Below are 17,900 nucleotides of genomic sequence, written 5' to 3'. Positions count from 1 at the left end.
ACATAGGCCTTTGGAAGATGAAACCAATAAAAAAAATGTAAAAGAAGTTTTAAGTTTTAAAGAAACCCACACAGTATCATTTCATAATTAGATTTTTTTTCAACTTTTACATTTTTTTTAAAGACTGACAGGCAGAGGGTTGGTCTGGATGGCTTCAGACACTTGGCTGGTCTAATATATAGAAGAGGCACAAATAAGAACTTGGCCAGGCCACTGCAACACCCACTTCTTCCGGGGAATCTACATGAAACAAAATTTAGATAAGTTTGAACTCTTGATAAAATAACTGAAAACACTATTTGAATATTTGAATCAGGATGATAGGAGTTATAGCATTCTTTAATTATATTTTACAACCCCTCTATATTTTAGAGGGGTCTATCATATGCTTTCTCTAGATCTACAAAGACTCAGTGCAGCTCCTTCTGACCTTCTCTATACTTCTACATCAACACTCTTAAGGCAAAAAAATAACCTGGCTTGAAGTTGCACTGCTGCTCGCTGATCATCACCCATCTTCTTAACCTAGCTTCAACAACTATTTCACATATCTTCTCACTTTATTGTGTTTTATACATGCCGAACACTTCTGAGCGTTGGGTTCTCCACTTGCAGCAACCATTTATATCACTATGGTCGGGCACCTGGTGTTCACGCGTGACCCAGCCAAATTGTCTGTCGCTCGGGAGGAGTTTGCGACCATGGAGCGCCTGGGCATTGTGCAGTGTTCGACTAGTGCCTGAGCTTCCCCATTACACATGGTGCCTAAATCTGACGGTCGGTAGCGACCTCAAGACAGATACATTAGCATTCCTTATCCTAAAAACATGATAAAGAGTAAAGTAAGCATTTATTTTGTTAGGAAAAGATTTGATGGGCATACAAGTCAGAGTAGCATAATCCAAGAGGAAGCTGAGATGCCTGGTTGCCTCATCAACCTCGTCTGTCAGCTTGTGAATGGTCACATCCCTGGTGTTTTTAATGTACTGGTTAAGAGACAGCAACTCTTCTGAAGTTTCCGGGTGCCTCTGACCATCTTCGTAATTTTCCTCATACATTTTTACATATCCCAGTGAAAAAAAGGACAGCTGACCAACCATTTTTCCAGCAAACCTTAGAAGTGATCATAATAAAAAGTCACAAAATATGGCCTCTATGTGAAGTGAAAAACTGCAAAAGTATAACAATGTAAACTAGAAGAATAATAATAAAGAATAAAGAGAAACAGGATCTCAATAGTGTGGATGCCTTGAGGGCATCCACACAATCAGATAAGAAACAGGAATCTATTTTATGCATATGAAATATGTAAAATAGTTAGTAACACAACACATGCTAACACTGTTTTGCTGTATACCTTAGCTTGAGCTGGATAAATCTTCTCCTTGTCAGTTGATATTTTGCCAGTAATCGCCATGTCCTCAGTAAATTCCAGCTTTGCTATGCCTTCAAAACACTTCAGGTGGGGTTGGACACACAGGGGGTATCTGGTCTGTGACAGAATCTCCAGGAGCTCATCATTAGACCGAAAGAAGAATCTGGAAACACAGTGAACAAAGAAAGCTGAAACAGCCACTTGAGAAGATCCTTAACAGTATTTCTAATATTAGTAAATTAATTAAGTAACTCTTCCATATTTATTTTTCTGTATTAATGTAAGATTTTCCTACAGGCATCTACAGCACTGTAGATGCTTCTGCTTTACGTTAGTTCTATTTTTATTTTTTTTTAATTTTATTTAGCAAACATAGACTGTCAATGTGTATTTTAGCCTACAAATAGGAGTCAAAATAGCTGTAATATCAAATATCTGAAGGTACTATCAGTGCCACTGATAGTGCCCTTGGAAAATAGAGCCTCTTCTTTTCCAGGTAGGTATTGAGGCCTTTTTGAATGTCATCCAGAAGCACATTGGACTCCTGCAACTGTTCCACCATGTTGGGCTGGCCCGTAGCCACTAACACACGCGTATCCTTAACCTGGAAAGTGTTATCACACAGAAATCAAAACAAAATTCACGAGATCCAATTACAGAAACTAAAACGCCTTTTGACAGTATCGTATGGATTATACCGCCTCCGTCATGATATTGTTCCAGTATGTCCACAATGGCAAACTTGCGTCCCTCCTCAGGCATCTGGGCAACGATGTCCTCTGAGCTGAAGATGGGCTCAAGGTAGAGCCACATAGCCTGACACTTCAACATGGCATCTAGTATGTCCTGCATACGTCCTGCAGCTTGTCCTCCCATTGCTATTTAGGAAAGTATCAGTAAGAATAACACAACTGCATTTAAAACGAGCTTTTGTTGTATCTCATAGTCATAGCATTTCTAATGTAGAATTTACCAACGACTAAATTCAGATAAATGTCTTAAAGAATAAATACAAGACTAGACATGTACATAACTGTAATATTAGCATGGAAGAGCATAAAAATGGAAATTCAGAAAAATATACACTAAAAGGATAAATATATTGTAATTTCGTTGCCTGAGGCTGTGCTTAAGCAGGTCAAGTAATTTTGTTCTTGTTGGAAACAGAGCTTGCATATCACTTACTCAGACCGCTTTTTAAACGGAAGTGCACGCTAATCCCACAGATGTTTGAATTTGAATTTTAGCAGTGCCAGTGCCCCATTATTACATCTAGTACGCATTCAAATACAAATATTAAAATCAAAGTAAAACACCTGCATCCATTATAAAGCAGCAGGAGTGAGCCACCTGCAGAGTTTCATGTTTATGTAATTACACACCAGTCACAGTGGCACTATTTTTGCATGCAAAATGTTGGAACAACATGAACAGTAGTGCTGCTGCTTTATTCTATAAGCAAGGAGGGAATGAAGAAATTATGTCTGCTCCATATCTAGCAAAGCCTGTTCTTTGTTGATATGCTGTATGGAGGAAGAACAACAACAATCGTGCAGCACCCTCTGGCCTTACAGGATAAAGAAAGGTCTATTTTTTAACAGGTACAAAAACTATTTAAGCTACATTACCAAATGAAAAGATAACATGTGTACTTTAAGGGAAGTAAGAATGTAGCCTCTCTGACCTCCAGCTCAGTGACAGCATCCACCAGGTTGGTAGTGATTTGAGTGAGATTTCTCACATTGTTCTTTATTTCCTCCATGTTCATCAGTTTCTTTTTCTTAAAAGCCAGTATCTCTTTCTGCACATCTTGCAGCCTCTGGTTAAAGCTAAAGACCCTGAAACAGTCAAATGGGGACAGGGCAGTCAGTTTGAATTGTTGGTATTTACATTAAAAAGAAGCTGGGAAAACAGACAGTAAAGCTGCATTTCTTACCTTGTTTGAAGGTGGTCCTCAATCTGTTTTCTGTTTATTTAGACTTGCTCTGCTGTCTTCAAGCTCAGTCACGATCTCTTCTGTAGTTTTTGGGGTGCCTCTGACCATCTTAGTAATTTCCTCACTCTTTTCACATATCCTAGTGAAAAAAAGAACAGCTGACCAACCATTTTCCCACCATACCCTAAAAGCGATAACAGTAAAAAGTCACAAAATATGTTCTCTGCACTATGTGAACTGAAAAACTGCAAAAAAAAAAAAAAGGTGAAACAATGTACATTAGATATCTATTTTTTACATATATGAAATATGTAAAATAGCATTTTTTTTTTTGTTTCTAGCTAACACTGTTTTGCTGTATACCTTAGCTTGAGCTGGATAAATCTTCTCTGTCAAGGGCACTGTCTCCTTTTCAGAGTTGATATTTTGCCAGTAATCGCCATGTCCTCAGTAAATTCCAGCTTCGCAATGCCTTTAAAACACTTCTTCAGGTGGGGTTGGACACACAGGGGGTCTCTGGTCTGTGGCAGAATCTCCAGGAGCTCATCATTAGACAGAAAGAAGAATCCGGAAACACAGTGAACTGATGACACTGTAATTAATAGATACACTGTTTTTAATTCTTTACAATCAGATGTTGACTTTCCTTCTTTCGTAAGAGAATGCTTTCTTTTTAGATCATATATTTAGATTCTATTGTTCTAATTGTATTAACATATAAATATATTTGATACTTTTTTGTATCCGCAAATTATATTTGTGTCAATTTGTCCATTTTCTTAGCTGCTTATCCAATATAAGGTAAAGGGGTTGCTCAAGCCTGTCCCAACTGTGACAGTACATCCTGGATAGGTGGTCAAAAAAACCTTGTCAGTTTGTATCAGCAATGCAAAGAAGACATTGTGTACTTTGATGCCACTATAGTAAGAAAAGAAAGTGCTGGAATGCCACCATACTATGTGTATGAGTTGGTTGTCAGAAACCCATCCAAAGGTGCACCTCCTCTTCCTGTTGCTACATATGTCATGTGTGACCATATTACAGCCTCTGTAACATACTTCTTGCAGGCCTTTTAAACAGATCTGTTGAGAGCTTTTGTAAATCGGGCCTACAAAAGGCCTGTCATGTTCATGTGTGATGGATCACTAGTACTCCTCTGCAGTGTTGGTCAAGTTACTTGAAAAAAGTAATCAGTAACTAATTACTGATTACTTCCCCCCAAAAGTAATCCTGTTACTTTACTGATTACTTATTTTCAAAAGTAATTAATTACTTAGTTACTTTTTAAAAACACGATTTACAACCTGAATAGGTGATAAAGCGATAGATCTTTCAGCCCAATTCTACTTTTTCTACATAATCCATCATACAAAATGTAATCAAATGAAAAAGTTTTTTTAACTTGTTTTATCAGTTTTAATCTTAATCTTTTTAATCTTAACTTTATGCATCAAGCATGTAATTATATGCAACATTCTCTGACTTGAATAAATTAGTTTAACATTTAAACCTATTTTCTACACATTCCAGCACATAAAATAAAAATTTTTTTGTGTTTACACTCACTCTTTCAAATAGATGCAAGTAAAACACAGCAGGAAATAAATAAAGTCAAAGACTCAGCGGTCCTGTTGCTCTATTTTCACCTGTAAAGCAGGACTGCGGTAGGCGGAGGTTTACCCTGGTGCAGGTGTGCCGCGGTCAGTGGAAGAATCCGCGAGTTTCTCTGTGAATTTGCCATTACATCCTTGCCACTCGGTGCTTGCTTGGAAGTTTAGGGGTTTTTTTCGCTGTAAAAAGAAGTTTTCTTCCCACGCACAATGGACACTAATGTTTTTGTCACTTTTTATGGAATCAAACTCAAAGTAAGGTCAGTACTTCCACGCTTTAAACGCTGTACGCTCATACTCTCTCCCACAATCGATATGTGATCCATTGTTGATCTGCACACAGCTGTTGTCACTAACAGCGCACTTGCTTACTTCACTGTTGTGAGACATTCTGCAAAAAAATCACGGTTTTAGTAACGCAGTAACGCAGCGTTCCTACGGGAAAGTAACGGTAATCTAATTACCGTTTTTGCAATAGTAATCCCTTACTTTACGCGTTACTTGAAAAAGTAATCAGATTACAGTAACGCATTACAAGTAACGCGTTACTGCCCATCTCTGCTCCTCTGATCCATTTCCATCACATTCTGCAGAACAAGTTGTGAAGATCTGCTGCAGAAGAACTTTCTCTTGCTCACTGGCAAACATTCATCACAGACATTCAACGTTCCCATTCTTCATCGGTATTTGAGCCACGTCATGAAAAATGCCAAGGACCTCTGTAAAAAACAGTATGCACATTTACATCAATAATTCTTTGAGAATATAACATTTCTAATTTAAAGGTACTACTAACAGTGATTCCATTTATTTCTTTCCCCAGCATTCCAGAGAACTACAGGCTTGGAATGCATCTATTTGGGCTGCTTGCATGTTGTGCTAACTTAAAAGACATGGATGAGGTTGTCCATAGTGCAGCAGTAGTGTTTCGCAGTCCTTGTAGTGGAAGGAATATAACAAAGCATTACAACAACCTGAAACTCCTTATGCAAAAAAGGGGGACCCTAGATGTGGATGAAAAGACTGTGATTGCTGAGGACTACAAAGTTAACTTATATTTATTAGTAAAGTAATATTAGTAATAAATGTTTATTTGTCTCTGTCCCATAACAATTCATTACTTTATATTATTAAAAATAACAATGTATTTTTAAAACTCAATAATCTGTTAAAAAAATGAAATAACTATGAAAACATGCTTTCATATGTACATACTTTAATGAATTTAACATTGCATGAAAGTAAGAATTTTATTTTATTTTTTTGCTTTGAGATATTACTGAATATATATAAGTTTTACAGACTGATGTTCAGAACGCCCCTTTGAAGACCCATTTCCAGGAAATTGTTGACAGAGCAACACTGGACTGTGAGGGTGAACGAAACCTCTTTTATGCCGAAATGTATTTCAGGTCTGGTAAATCACCTTCTACCACATGCAACTTTGTGGTCAGCACTGATGCTCAGTACATTTTATTTTTTGTATTATTTTTATAACTTGTCATTTATAAATAACTGTAAAAGTGACAACTCAGTAAAGATTTGTCAGTCAGTAGCTTTTGTTTGTTACTTATATTTTTGAAGTATTTGGATGCTCCTCAGGGGATCTTGGACGTCATGGTACTGATCCTGATTAACTCCATGGTGACATTCAGCAATCCAAGAACCAGGTATCATGAAGAGAAGAATAAGTGTAAAAGAAACAGAAATTGTAGATAAAATTGAAATACATAGATTGTTTAACTCACTATGTACTATTACATTACATCATTTTACACAAGACAACAGAAGCCAGGGAATCATGGAGAAAAGCCAGTAGGACATGAAAAGAATCCGTATCCAGAGAAGGAGACTGACACGGCTTGATGACTTTGTTGACATATATCAAAAAATGCACGATGCCCTCCTTCTTGAATATGCAAACATGAAAATATCAAGAAAGTATGAACAATTTCCTGTTACTAAAAATGATATTTTATACAAATAGAGCAACATAGTCAGAACCAGTGAAAATATTTGCCTATGTACAGAAACAACTGGTGATGGAATCTGTAAGCATTAAAAGTATGTCTGTATACTCAACAGGCATGGAGAAATGGAAAGACAAACACAGTCTGAGTGACCCAGGGTCTGTGAGCAGTTGTGGACTTGTATAATATCTTATATGTATGGTTGCTGCTATGCTGCTGTCCCTGTTTCCATGCTTACATGTATAGGCAGGTGTTTGTGTGTGGGTGCGGCTGTATCCGGTAGGCCGGGCTACAGGCACCTTCAGGCCTGGTGGGTGTGGCCCTGCCAGGTGGCTGGCCACACCTGAAGATGATGCCACGCACCTGCAGCTGATCAGCCTTGTCAGGGGAGCTATTTAAGGGTGTGATTGAGCTCCTACTGATGTGCGGTTGTTGTGTGAGACGGCATGTCAGTTGTCTTACTGCGCAAAGTCTTTTGAGTGTATGCAAGCTGTAGTTGTGTATCCTGACAGCTGCTTCTGTTATTTTCCCCCCAGGCGGGGCATGGAAACGAGAGGGCAGCAAGCACGGGGTGTGCGGACACACGGGAGCTGAAAATACAGAGCACGGACTTCGGGTGTAGAAAGACACGACAAGGGAGTCAGGGGAGCGCACGGGGATCTATTGTGTAATATTCACAGCACTGTCAATAAACGCACTGTTTTCTGCACCAGAGTCCTGCATTGTGGGTCCTGATTTCCCCACATCCCCACGGTCTGCCAGCCATGACAGTGTGTACGTGTCACCATTAGTGACAGGCTTGCCACTGAAAAAAGAGAAAACTGAGGTATGTTTTAATGTTCCGTTAATTTCAAGAATTAAATGACAACCGGACTTTCAATTCTTTAAGCTCACAATTATCCTTTCGTCGTTCTATAAAATAAACAAAAGAAGTCATTCAAAAATGTTATTTGTTAACAGAGAAAGACACGACTCCCATGGTTTCTGTCAAAACCTTGGAACAGGAACAGCTCAAACAACATGATATTGTCTAAAACCAGGTATTTTACGTTTATTTTTTGTCTACCGTTGTGTGTTATTATCGTACATGAGTCTGATTATTGTCACATGTCTGTCTTTGTAGGATGAAAGCCAGGAACAAGTAGCTGTTTGCCAGAAAACTGCAACATACATGGCTAAGAAAGCGTCAGTCACATTTTGGAAAGGAGATTTCGGTGCCTTCGAAATGGCTGCAATTGTGAATGCTGCTAATTGAACTCTTTCTCACATGGGCAGACTTACAAAGGCACTATTTACCACTGGTGGATGTAATATCAAAGCAGAGAGCAATGTCTTCTTTGCCAAAAATGGCAAATTAAAGACAGGACAAGTAGCGGTAAGCAGGGAAACTACCTTGCATGAAGCTTATTCATTTGGTAGGCCCATTTCTGCAGAATGACCCAACAGTGCGCATGATATCCACTGCTAAAGTAAAATAAAATGATAAATTAGTCCACAAAAAGTAGCAGTCATTAAATAGATTCAAACTTTTTTTTTTTTTTTTTTTTTTTTTTTCAGCTGTTATGATTTCTAATCAAACACACCCCACAAATATTATGTGTAATATATCAGCATTAATAAAGTGTTTTACAAGAACAAGAGTAACTGAGACAAGTATGAATTTCTGAATTTTGTTTAACATCACAAATAAAACGCATTTCAATTATTGGACTTTATTTATGTAATCATGTAAAATCTGGAGATATTTTGTTGTTGTTGCATGATGTACTTTTTTTTAAAATTACATTTAAAACCATTGTAATCTATTACGGTACAATGAATGTTCTCAGAAGAATGAGTTTTTGAACTCATAACAAATTACTATTCTGTTGTTGACTCACAGCTCACATATTTGTGGAAACACCATGAAACAGAAGTTGTCTTTGTGGTCCTGTCTCAAATTAGAGGTAACGACTTCATCATATGTCACAGTGAGCTCCTGTCCCTTAGACCACACAGCTGGCTTGTAGGAGATGTATGTACTCCTAGTATTAAAAACAAAACAAAATTATTGCATAATGTTAAAGCTGGGGCAGATAAAAGATCACAAAATTTTATTTTGTGATCTTTGGAGCGATAGAAATCATCAGGAGACAAAGTTTGTCCAAGGTAAATTTTTATTTCATATATTAGAGATTTCTGATTTTGGAAATTTTGTAACGTCTTTAAATAAATGGAAAAAGTATTTCTGCAGATTTGTTATGAATTTCTAATGTGTCACAGGTGAACTTTGACAACTACAAAGCCATTGTATCATTTGTACACACTGGAAATATACACCGGAAGTCTGGTTAGTACTAGCAACATTTTTGTTACACTAATTTTTTTTTCCATTAACAGTGTTCATAATTTATGTAATTTTAAAAACTAGATCTATCACAGTCCATAACTGCAATGACAGCTCTCTGTATTTGGTCGATCCTTCAAGAAAGTCTTTGGAGCAGGAAGAGTCTGACCGGGTAGCCCAAAGATTCTGGTAATTATGCATTATTTACGTCTTTATCATTATAACAAAATATTAGGTATTCTGTGATGTCATTAGAAAAGTGACAGGACCAAGGGCCTTTATCTAAAGGTGCTTTCGAACTGCGTGACACAGACTGCCCTCTAACATAATTTTTTTTTAATTTGTAGCTTAATAAACTCCACTAAAGATGAATAAAGAATTGTTAGAAAACAGTCATCTTACATGAATTACAAAGGATTAGTATCTGAATAGGGCATTCACCTGTTTATGGAGGACATCTGTTTCTATATTTGAACATATGGTTGGAGATGAACTCAGGAGTTCAATTCCACCATCAGGCCGGGGTCTTTCTGTGTGGAGTTTGCATGTTCTCCCCGTGTTTGCGTGGGTTCTCTCCGGGTACTCCTGCTTCCTCCCACCGTCCAAAGACATGCAGCTTGTGGGGATAGGTTAATTGACTAATCCAAATTGTCACTAGGTGTGAATGTGCGAGTGAATGTGAGTGCGAATGGTTGTCTGTCCCTGTGTGTTGGCCCTGCGACAGACTGGCGACCTGTCCAGGGTGTACCCCGCCTTTCGCCCTATGACAGCTGGGATAGGCTCCAGCGCCCCCCGCGACCCTGAAAAGGAAAAGCGGAAGCGAATGGACGGATGGATGGATGGATGGTTGGAGATGAAAGGGTAATAAAATCCATGGTTATCAGTTATTTAAACAAGTATTTCCAAACTAGACACAAGCAATTTCCAAAAATAAAAATACCCTTACAATGCTTAAGGAGAAAGACATTAGCACAATTTGTAGATTTAAAAGAACATATGTATTTTAACTTCATGTAACATAATATAGATCACAGGGCATTCTCACACAGCTTCAAAAACATGTTGAGATTCATTCATGTGTCTGTCTGATTCATGAAAAAGAAGAGAAGGATCATTTTGTGTGTAACTTTTATCATGCAACAGAAACTGTACCTGCTGTACTGATATTTTCACTTTAATTCTATTTTTGTTTGTTTGTTTGTAATGGACGCATTCCCAAAGAAACCTGAAATTACATTTTGACAACTAAAAAAGAGATGGCCAGGCACAAAGGACATTGCTGCAGACAATACTTGAGGCCTCAGGTGTGTAACATCTTTAAGTTTCATTTATTTATTCGTGTCAAACTGCTGAACACTAACATATATGTATATTTTTCCATGTATTAGTATTCAACAGTGACAACTGTGTCATGTGTGCAACAGTGAAACCACCCAATCCAGGACCCTCCATCACTGACTGGGTACAATGTTTTAAAAATAGTTTTGTTGTCTAGGATGACATATTTGCTTCTGATTCAAATTATTTTATTTATGTACTTATTTACTTTATGTCTTTATGAAAACTCATGTATTTGTTGTTCACAGATTCAGTGTGATAACTGTAACCGCTGGTTCCATTCTGAATGCCTGGACATGGAAAAGGCACAGCTCATCAATGCACAGAACAGAGTGGAAGTGTATGCTTTGTCTAACCTAAGTCCACATGTAGTAAAAGCCACTGACTTGTTTATTTGTGTCAGTCATTATTGGTGTTTTGAGGAACACATGTGCAAAATACATTATTGATAACATTCTTCCTTTGAGCACATTATTTAAAGGTAAGGTAACCATGCAGGTAGGAGTTATGCATACAGGAATTAACATACACATGCTAATTTCTACAGATTACAATGGCTTATATTTCAGTGTTCTAGATAGAAATCCCAGAGGACTGCTAAATGGTCTAACCTGAAATACAACAGACATACAAAGGTATTGATGGAATCCCAAAAGGTGGCACTGTAAGCGATCCCTGAAAAGGAGTCTGACATGGGCCTTACAGAGTGGACAGGGTTGAAACATGAGCCAGCACCTACAATTGGATTTGCCTGGGCACATACTGCAGCTCTATGCCAGCGTAAAGCTACACTACAGTTATTAAGTGTGGACATTAGCATACAAGTTTCAGTGACAGGCTGCCTGTTTTGAGGCAGTCTGTTAAATTGGCAATACTCACTTTTGAATCAGTTCGTCTCTTGTACTTTGGCACTGTCTCTGGACAAACTTCAAACTCAGATGGTAGGAGGGGGAGGTTGGAGGAGAAAAAGGTCCTCCAGCTTGATAAACCTCAAGGAAGAAAAGCTGAAAGGAGATCAAAGATAATGACTTGCATTTCACACTTTAAAAGTTACACTTTTAATTGGTTCAGTCAGTTAATTAATACAACCTAGTACAGAAATTCAGCTTCACACCACAATACTCATGCTGTTTCTCTTTGTATCTGGCATAACATTTTAGCTTTACATCTTAGAAACTGAGCTGAATTAGCTGTGGGGGAGGCATGAGGTTGTTTCCTGTGTGCTCAGTATGACAATTTACAAGTGAAATTCTTCACTGAAAATATCCCATGCACTGCAAGTAAAACAGCATAATCTAAGTGAACAGGAAGAACACATTACCTGCTTAGCCACATCTCCTGCAGTAGGAGCATAATATGAGTGACAGCAAAGAGATGCTGTCTTTGCCACAACTTAACATCCCTGTAGCTGGTTGCCCAGGACACTGCACGAAAAAACCTCCTGGGGAAAAAGCTGAGGGACACTGCATATGGATAATCGATGACATTCAAATGGGTCCATGAGAATGTAGTTCACTGGTCAAATGATCATGAAAGAATCATTAGTTTTTGTCTGTTTAATTATAGAACAAATGCTAACAGTGGAGATGTGTGCAATCACTAAGGATTACTATCACTGTTTAGTACCTACGCTTTTCAAGCTGAAGTAATAATCTCTTTTGACTTCCTCTTCCATGGCAGCACTCAACTCTGGAGGGGTTTACTATCCTTAGTGTTGGGAGACAGCAGCTGCACGATGTTGATCATCTGCTGGCAGGGCTGGGGGGCCAACACTGAGCTGGGAACAGTGTTGATGTAGTATATTTACCTCTGTGACAGCAAAATCAAGGTCATACATGTGTTTAAAAAAAGGGGTTTAAATCAGCGTCTGACTAATTACACACTAAATTCAGTGATACTTGCTTCCAGGTCTGTGTCATTAGGTTCTGCCTGAGTGGCCCTGATCATCTTCTCTTGCTCAAGCATTGTGTCCAGCTGCTCTTCAGGACTCATAGGTCGCCTGCTGGGTCTGGGCAAGCTTCTAGACCTGGACCTGAAATGATACATGAGGAGATGCATCCCTATGAAAGGGTGAGTGAATTAGATCAAGTGTTTTAAGAAGAAGAACACCTTAAAGTTAAGTTACTGATGTCATTTGTTTGCTTAAATGTATAATTACCTGCTCCTTGGGGTTATTGCTTTCCTCTTTCCAGGTGGTGTTAGTGCTAAAAGCCAAATTAAGATCAAAAATATATACTGAAGTGAAGTTTCTCAGGCAAGTCTTAAGAAGTACTAAATTATCAGATAGCAAATCAAAGAATACTGCAGTCTCACATCGCTTTACAAAGCCTTCCCTTTTTAATCCCACAGCGAGACAAGCTCAAAAGGATACAAGACCCCGCTGGTTTTGCCAAGGATTGATGGAGAGTGTGTCGTCTGCGCTGGAGCTGATTAATTTTCAGATCCTTAGCCCAGGGCCTGTAGTTGTTTCCAATGGACTCACTGGGGGTTCGGTAGTGACGCTGCTCTTTAAATGGAACTGCCAGCGTCCATGATTTGATCTGGAGAATGGTTTGGTATTCGCTGTGCCTTAAGACGATCTGAGTTCAAATAAAAGGTTAAAAGGTGGCACAAGGATTTTTGCTTCTAACTCCAGACAATTACTTAACTGACTTTTCTAAAGCACTAGTTCATATGCGGCACCATAAACATTATTCTTATTTGATTGAGTTCGGAGGGTTCGCTGTTACAGCTCAAGGGCAAAGGTGGGGGAACAGAATATTCTCTCTTCTGACTTGTATTAAAAATGGAGTCGTCATCCATCTGTAAATTGGATGAAAACAGTGAGGGTTGGAACCAATGTTCCCTCTAATTTTTCATGTGTCTGAGCGAACACACAAACTCCCTGAGCGGTCCCGTGGACCACTGTGAGCAACAGCAGACGTGTGCACTGTGGTCACGCCAGCATCAAATCCATCCAAGTTACATGGTTTATTAAAATAATCAAATTACAGCATTTACATTTATGTTAGACTACTTTTAATTAACTGCTTTATCCCACTTACAATGAAAATTTAAAAAAAAAATGTTCATGACCTGTGCAGTATGTTAACACTATTGGAAGTAAAAATAACTTGAACCCCAATTTTGAAAACACAACTTTCTTCTTTTTTTTTCTTTCTTTGTATAAAGCTTTGACTTTTATGAGTATGGTGGTCTGGGAAAGAGTCCTGTAACTCTGTCTGCAAAATACAGTAAATAATGATCAATGTTGGGCAATTAATTATATAGTTCTTCAAAAAAAGTAACTGAGTTTTGCAAACAACAAAGTTTCTTGCAGCTGTTTACCTAAAAATGCAGCCAAGGTGTTTTTTAAAAAAAAATAAAATAAACATTTCAAACTATTTACAGAACAGTCAGCTGTTCTGCATCAAATTTGATGCCACACAAATCATTTGTGCCACTCCAAAAAACAATTTCTGTCCACTATGAGATAAAGGACAACAACAGCCTGATACCTGCAGGCCTGACAACAGGAGATGTATCACTCCTGTAACACCTGTAACATTCAGCAGTCGCCTCGTTGTTCTGACACACAACGACAAAACTATTGACTACACTACACACTAACTACACAAGATTTGTGCTAAACGTCACAAATCTCTGACATCTCAAAACACCGCCATCACTCCTAAAACTTTCCCCCTTCCTAAACAACTAAATGCCATGTTGCCATATCATTTTTTGATTGGTCGACGTGGTACATTTTTCGACCAATAGGAAAGGGTGGGGGTTTTTTTTGGTTTTGTTTTTGCTCACAGGCGGAGAGTGCTTTCGAGCGTTTTCCTTATAAAACGCTGTTTTTACCATTTCTTCCCACAGTAAATATAAACAACGATAGTCTTCAGGAAGAAAACTAAACATTGCAGATATTTTCATCATAACTCTGGTTTTAAATGGCCTATCAACACAATTTAAAAACTGGTATAAAGTCCACACTTTTTCCGTCAATTGTTCCGTCTGTCCTGCTCACATCTCCAATGGTTGTACACATTGTCATTAACGTGGCTTCACTCCACATCAGCCACGCCGCTTTGCTAGCTAAAACACATAAGGTCGCTGTGTCCCAATTAAGAGACCGCACGCTTGAAGTACTTGAGTGCGATTACGTCACCGCCACGCGACGACGGCTGTCCCAATTCAAAGTGTACTTCAAATGCATACTCCAAATGCGCCGTCGATTTCCCCAAATATCAAGCGTGGTCCGGTGCACGCTTCGCGGTCCCATATATCCCACAATACATAGTGCGGCGGTGGGTGTGGATAATTTTGCCACAAAATACGGCAGACGGCAGCGTCCGAAGAGTGAACTGTCAAAAGTAAGTACTGAATATGATGTCACTTATTTATGTGCGAATGTTTAATAACGAAGAACATTAAAACATTACTGTTGGCCACATGTCGGGAAAGTTATGTGACATTAGCGATATTTGTACTAACTTGGTTTTAAAGCCTTTACTTCAAAATATACGCCGTTCAATAGTCGACCTTAATCTTACAGAGAATCTGATGATTTTGTGGATAATTAAAGTCAGTCATATATCCACAAACACAACAAGCTGAAAGTCAGTGATGCTGCTCGGTTTGCAGTCCTGAATATCACGGCACAAGCAGGATTCACTGCACTGTTAATGTTAGCTTTGTTATATCGCTGCCTCTGTTCGGTGGTGTCGAGCCAAACGGACTTTAACGTGTGTTTGAACGAGCTGACTGTTCACTCGTTAAGCTGAAATCACAGGAGTCACACATGTGTCCACTGTACCATCTGGAAACTCTTCTTGTTTAGCACTCGTAATAACACAAACACTAAATCCTCCTTCTCTTGTGCTGTTTTGTAACAGTGTACACCTGAGACTGTCACCTGTCTGTCCTGCACTCTCTCTCTGTTTCTTTCTCTCTGATTGTGGAATAAAAGTATGAACATGTGTTTATAAGTTACACTTGTGTTTGAATCCTGCAGCTTTTGATTTCCATGTGTGACAACTGCAAGTGTCCAGAGTGAGGACAGACTGAGGGACCCACTGCTGCACATCATCTGTGAGGCTTTGCAGCCCTGATGATCCACCAGGACAAACTCAGCAGTGTGTGAGGAAGAGGAGGAAGAGCCAGCAGCAGCTGACAGATGGAGAGAATAGACAGACTGTTCCCTGTTTGTGAAGGACTGCTAGCAAAGTTTAAAAGAACTAATTGTCTGTCCTAAATCAGTCTCATTAGGTAATGTTCAAATAATTTTATCATTCCAGTGTTTTCAGTGTGGGAGAAAGTACTCAGGGCCTTCAAGTGAAACACTATGAAAGGCAGAAACAAGTTTAATATTCAGTTCAATATGTATCAGCAGCAGAATGGACCTAAAAATAAATGTTTGTTTCAGTTCTATGAAGCTTTGAGTATTTTGGATTAGTAGCACTGCTGTGTTTGTTGCATCATATTGCTGTAATTGTTTATATGCTTTATATATTCTGAGGTAAGTTGATCTATAGTGTTATATCATATTCTATAAGGATGTTATGTGTTTGTATACTTTCTGCCCAGTTTAACCCATTTAGCAGAAGTCAGCCTGTTTAAGGCTCTGATATCTATTCTGTATGACTTTAAGCAGTTATGACATGGTCTGATTTTCTCACCCAATAAAGGAATATTCAATATATCAGTCTACTCTTCATTCTATCAGAAACAGTTTTCACAGCTCGTACATTTTCCTTTTTACACATATATGTAAGCATTGAGCCAAATGTAATAATGCCAACATATTAAACGAACAATACTTGTCTCATATGTATAATACATCTATATATACACTGTCAAAGATACTTGTCTTTGAGTGAAGATTTAAGGTGATAGGAAATATAAATAACTGCAACTTGAATCTTTGACCCAGAGTTCAAGCTCACTGCTGTAATATCTATCTATCTATCTATCTATCTATCTATCTATCTATCTATCTATATCATAATAATCTGACAATACATATTATATTTACATTACCACAGTGAGATGATTTTAGTCTCGTGACCAACATTAGCTAATTGTTATTTAGTAACTAATCTTGAAATGACTGTTCAGTACAGAAATGACGCCCAGCTATCATGTTTTACAGTCCCGTGGTCTCAGCCTCAGATACTCAACTAATCAAAGTGATGTCATGACAAAAAGCATTGGTTGGAACACAAAGACACTTAAACACACACTTAAAGCTTTATTACCGTAATTTGCATTCTGCATAAACCAATTGTTTTGATCTGTCAGTGCTTATTTTTCAATTAGGATTAACTGATAAAAGAAATATTACAAACATGCTGTAAATTAAAGAAGGATAAATGCATAGGCAAGAAAGAAGGAACTGATGCAGTTAGAGGCCAGAGCCTTTTGTTTGTTGCTGGAACCAACACGACAAAGTTTTCCCTTCCAAACGTTTATAAACTGGAAGCCAACGTTAAATTTATCCATTAACCATCACGTATATTCTGTGGACATTGACAAGCCTATATTTTAACCCAATTTCTCTCTCCCCTATAAACCAAGTAGAGTTCAGCGACCCGTGGCAGAGTCTTTTTTTTTTTTTTTTTACTTTTTTCAGCCTTTCCATTTTGTTCAGCTTTTCTGTTACAAAGGAAAATAAAAGCATGGGAACTTGTGACTATAGAAGCAAAAATGATATAAATTCACATTCACATCTTGTCAGATTTAAAGACTAAAGCCGGAAAAATGCAGGCGTGCTGTCAGTTACCTCGTTTCGGTCTTTGTAATGTTATGCTAGCAGGATTCAGTGTTGCCAACTCCTCAGTAAGGAAAATCGCTATTGGCTGTCCTAAAAGTCGCTAAATGACGTCATCGCCTAATTTGCATAATTGGTCACATAAAGTCAGTAAAAACGTCCTAAATGCATGTAGAATGTATTTAGAACTACAAATTAATTTTCTTCTGGCAATTATTGTTTTTTTAATGTCACAATTCCAACCCTGCTCCTTTATCCGGGCTTGGACAGGTGTTCTGGGAATCCATCCTACCTGAAAAAACATCCTGCCCAATGTTTCTGCGCAGACGCGGAGCATGCGCACTACACCAACGCCGAATTAACTTCTTTTTCTTTCACCCATCCGGAATACTTCTTAAGGTTATGGGTAGGGTTAGGTTTAGTAGCAAGTCACTGTCAAATTATAATACGGGTAGGACGTTTTGTCAGAGTAGGATGGTTTCTCAGAAAACCGGCAAAAGTGCCCGAAATAGGCACCACAAAACAACATAACAGTAAAAGAAGAATTGACTGCGTTACGGTCAGGGCGGGAGCAGCGGCTCAGCTCATGCG

The 17,900-nt window shown here is 38.4% G+C and overlaps 1 long non-coding RNA gene across 1 annotated transcript; it reads left to right on the top strand.

The window, feature by feature from the left end:
* Positions 1–7,000: 7,000 nt before the first annotated feature.
* Positions 7,001–8,570, top strand: LOC102304276. Its single transcript, XR_316183.2, has 3 exons — positions 7,001–7,717; positions 7,852–7,931; positions 8,015–8,570. It is a non-coding gene; the product is annotated as an uncharacterized LOC102304276 (long non-coding RNA).
* The last annotated feature ends 9,330 nt before the right edge of the window (positions 8,571–17,900 follow it).

The sequence above is a fragment of the Haplochromis burtoni genome, unplaced genomic scaffold, assembly GCF_018398535.1.
Source record: "Haplochromis burtoni strain Fernald_Lab_line unplaced genomic scaffold, NCSU_Asbu1 Contig_116, whole genome shotgun sequence".
NCBI lineage: Eukaryota > Metazoa > Chordata > Actinopteri > Cichliformes > Cichlidae > Haplochromis > Haplochromis burtoni.
The sequence above is the reverse complement of the archived record's forward strand: the minus strand, read 5'-3'. Positions and strand labels throughout refer to the sequence as shown.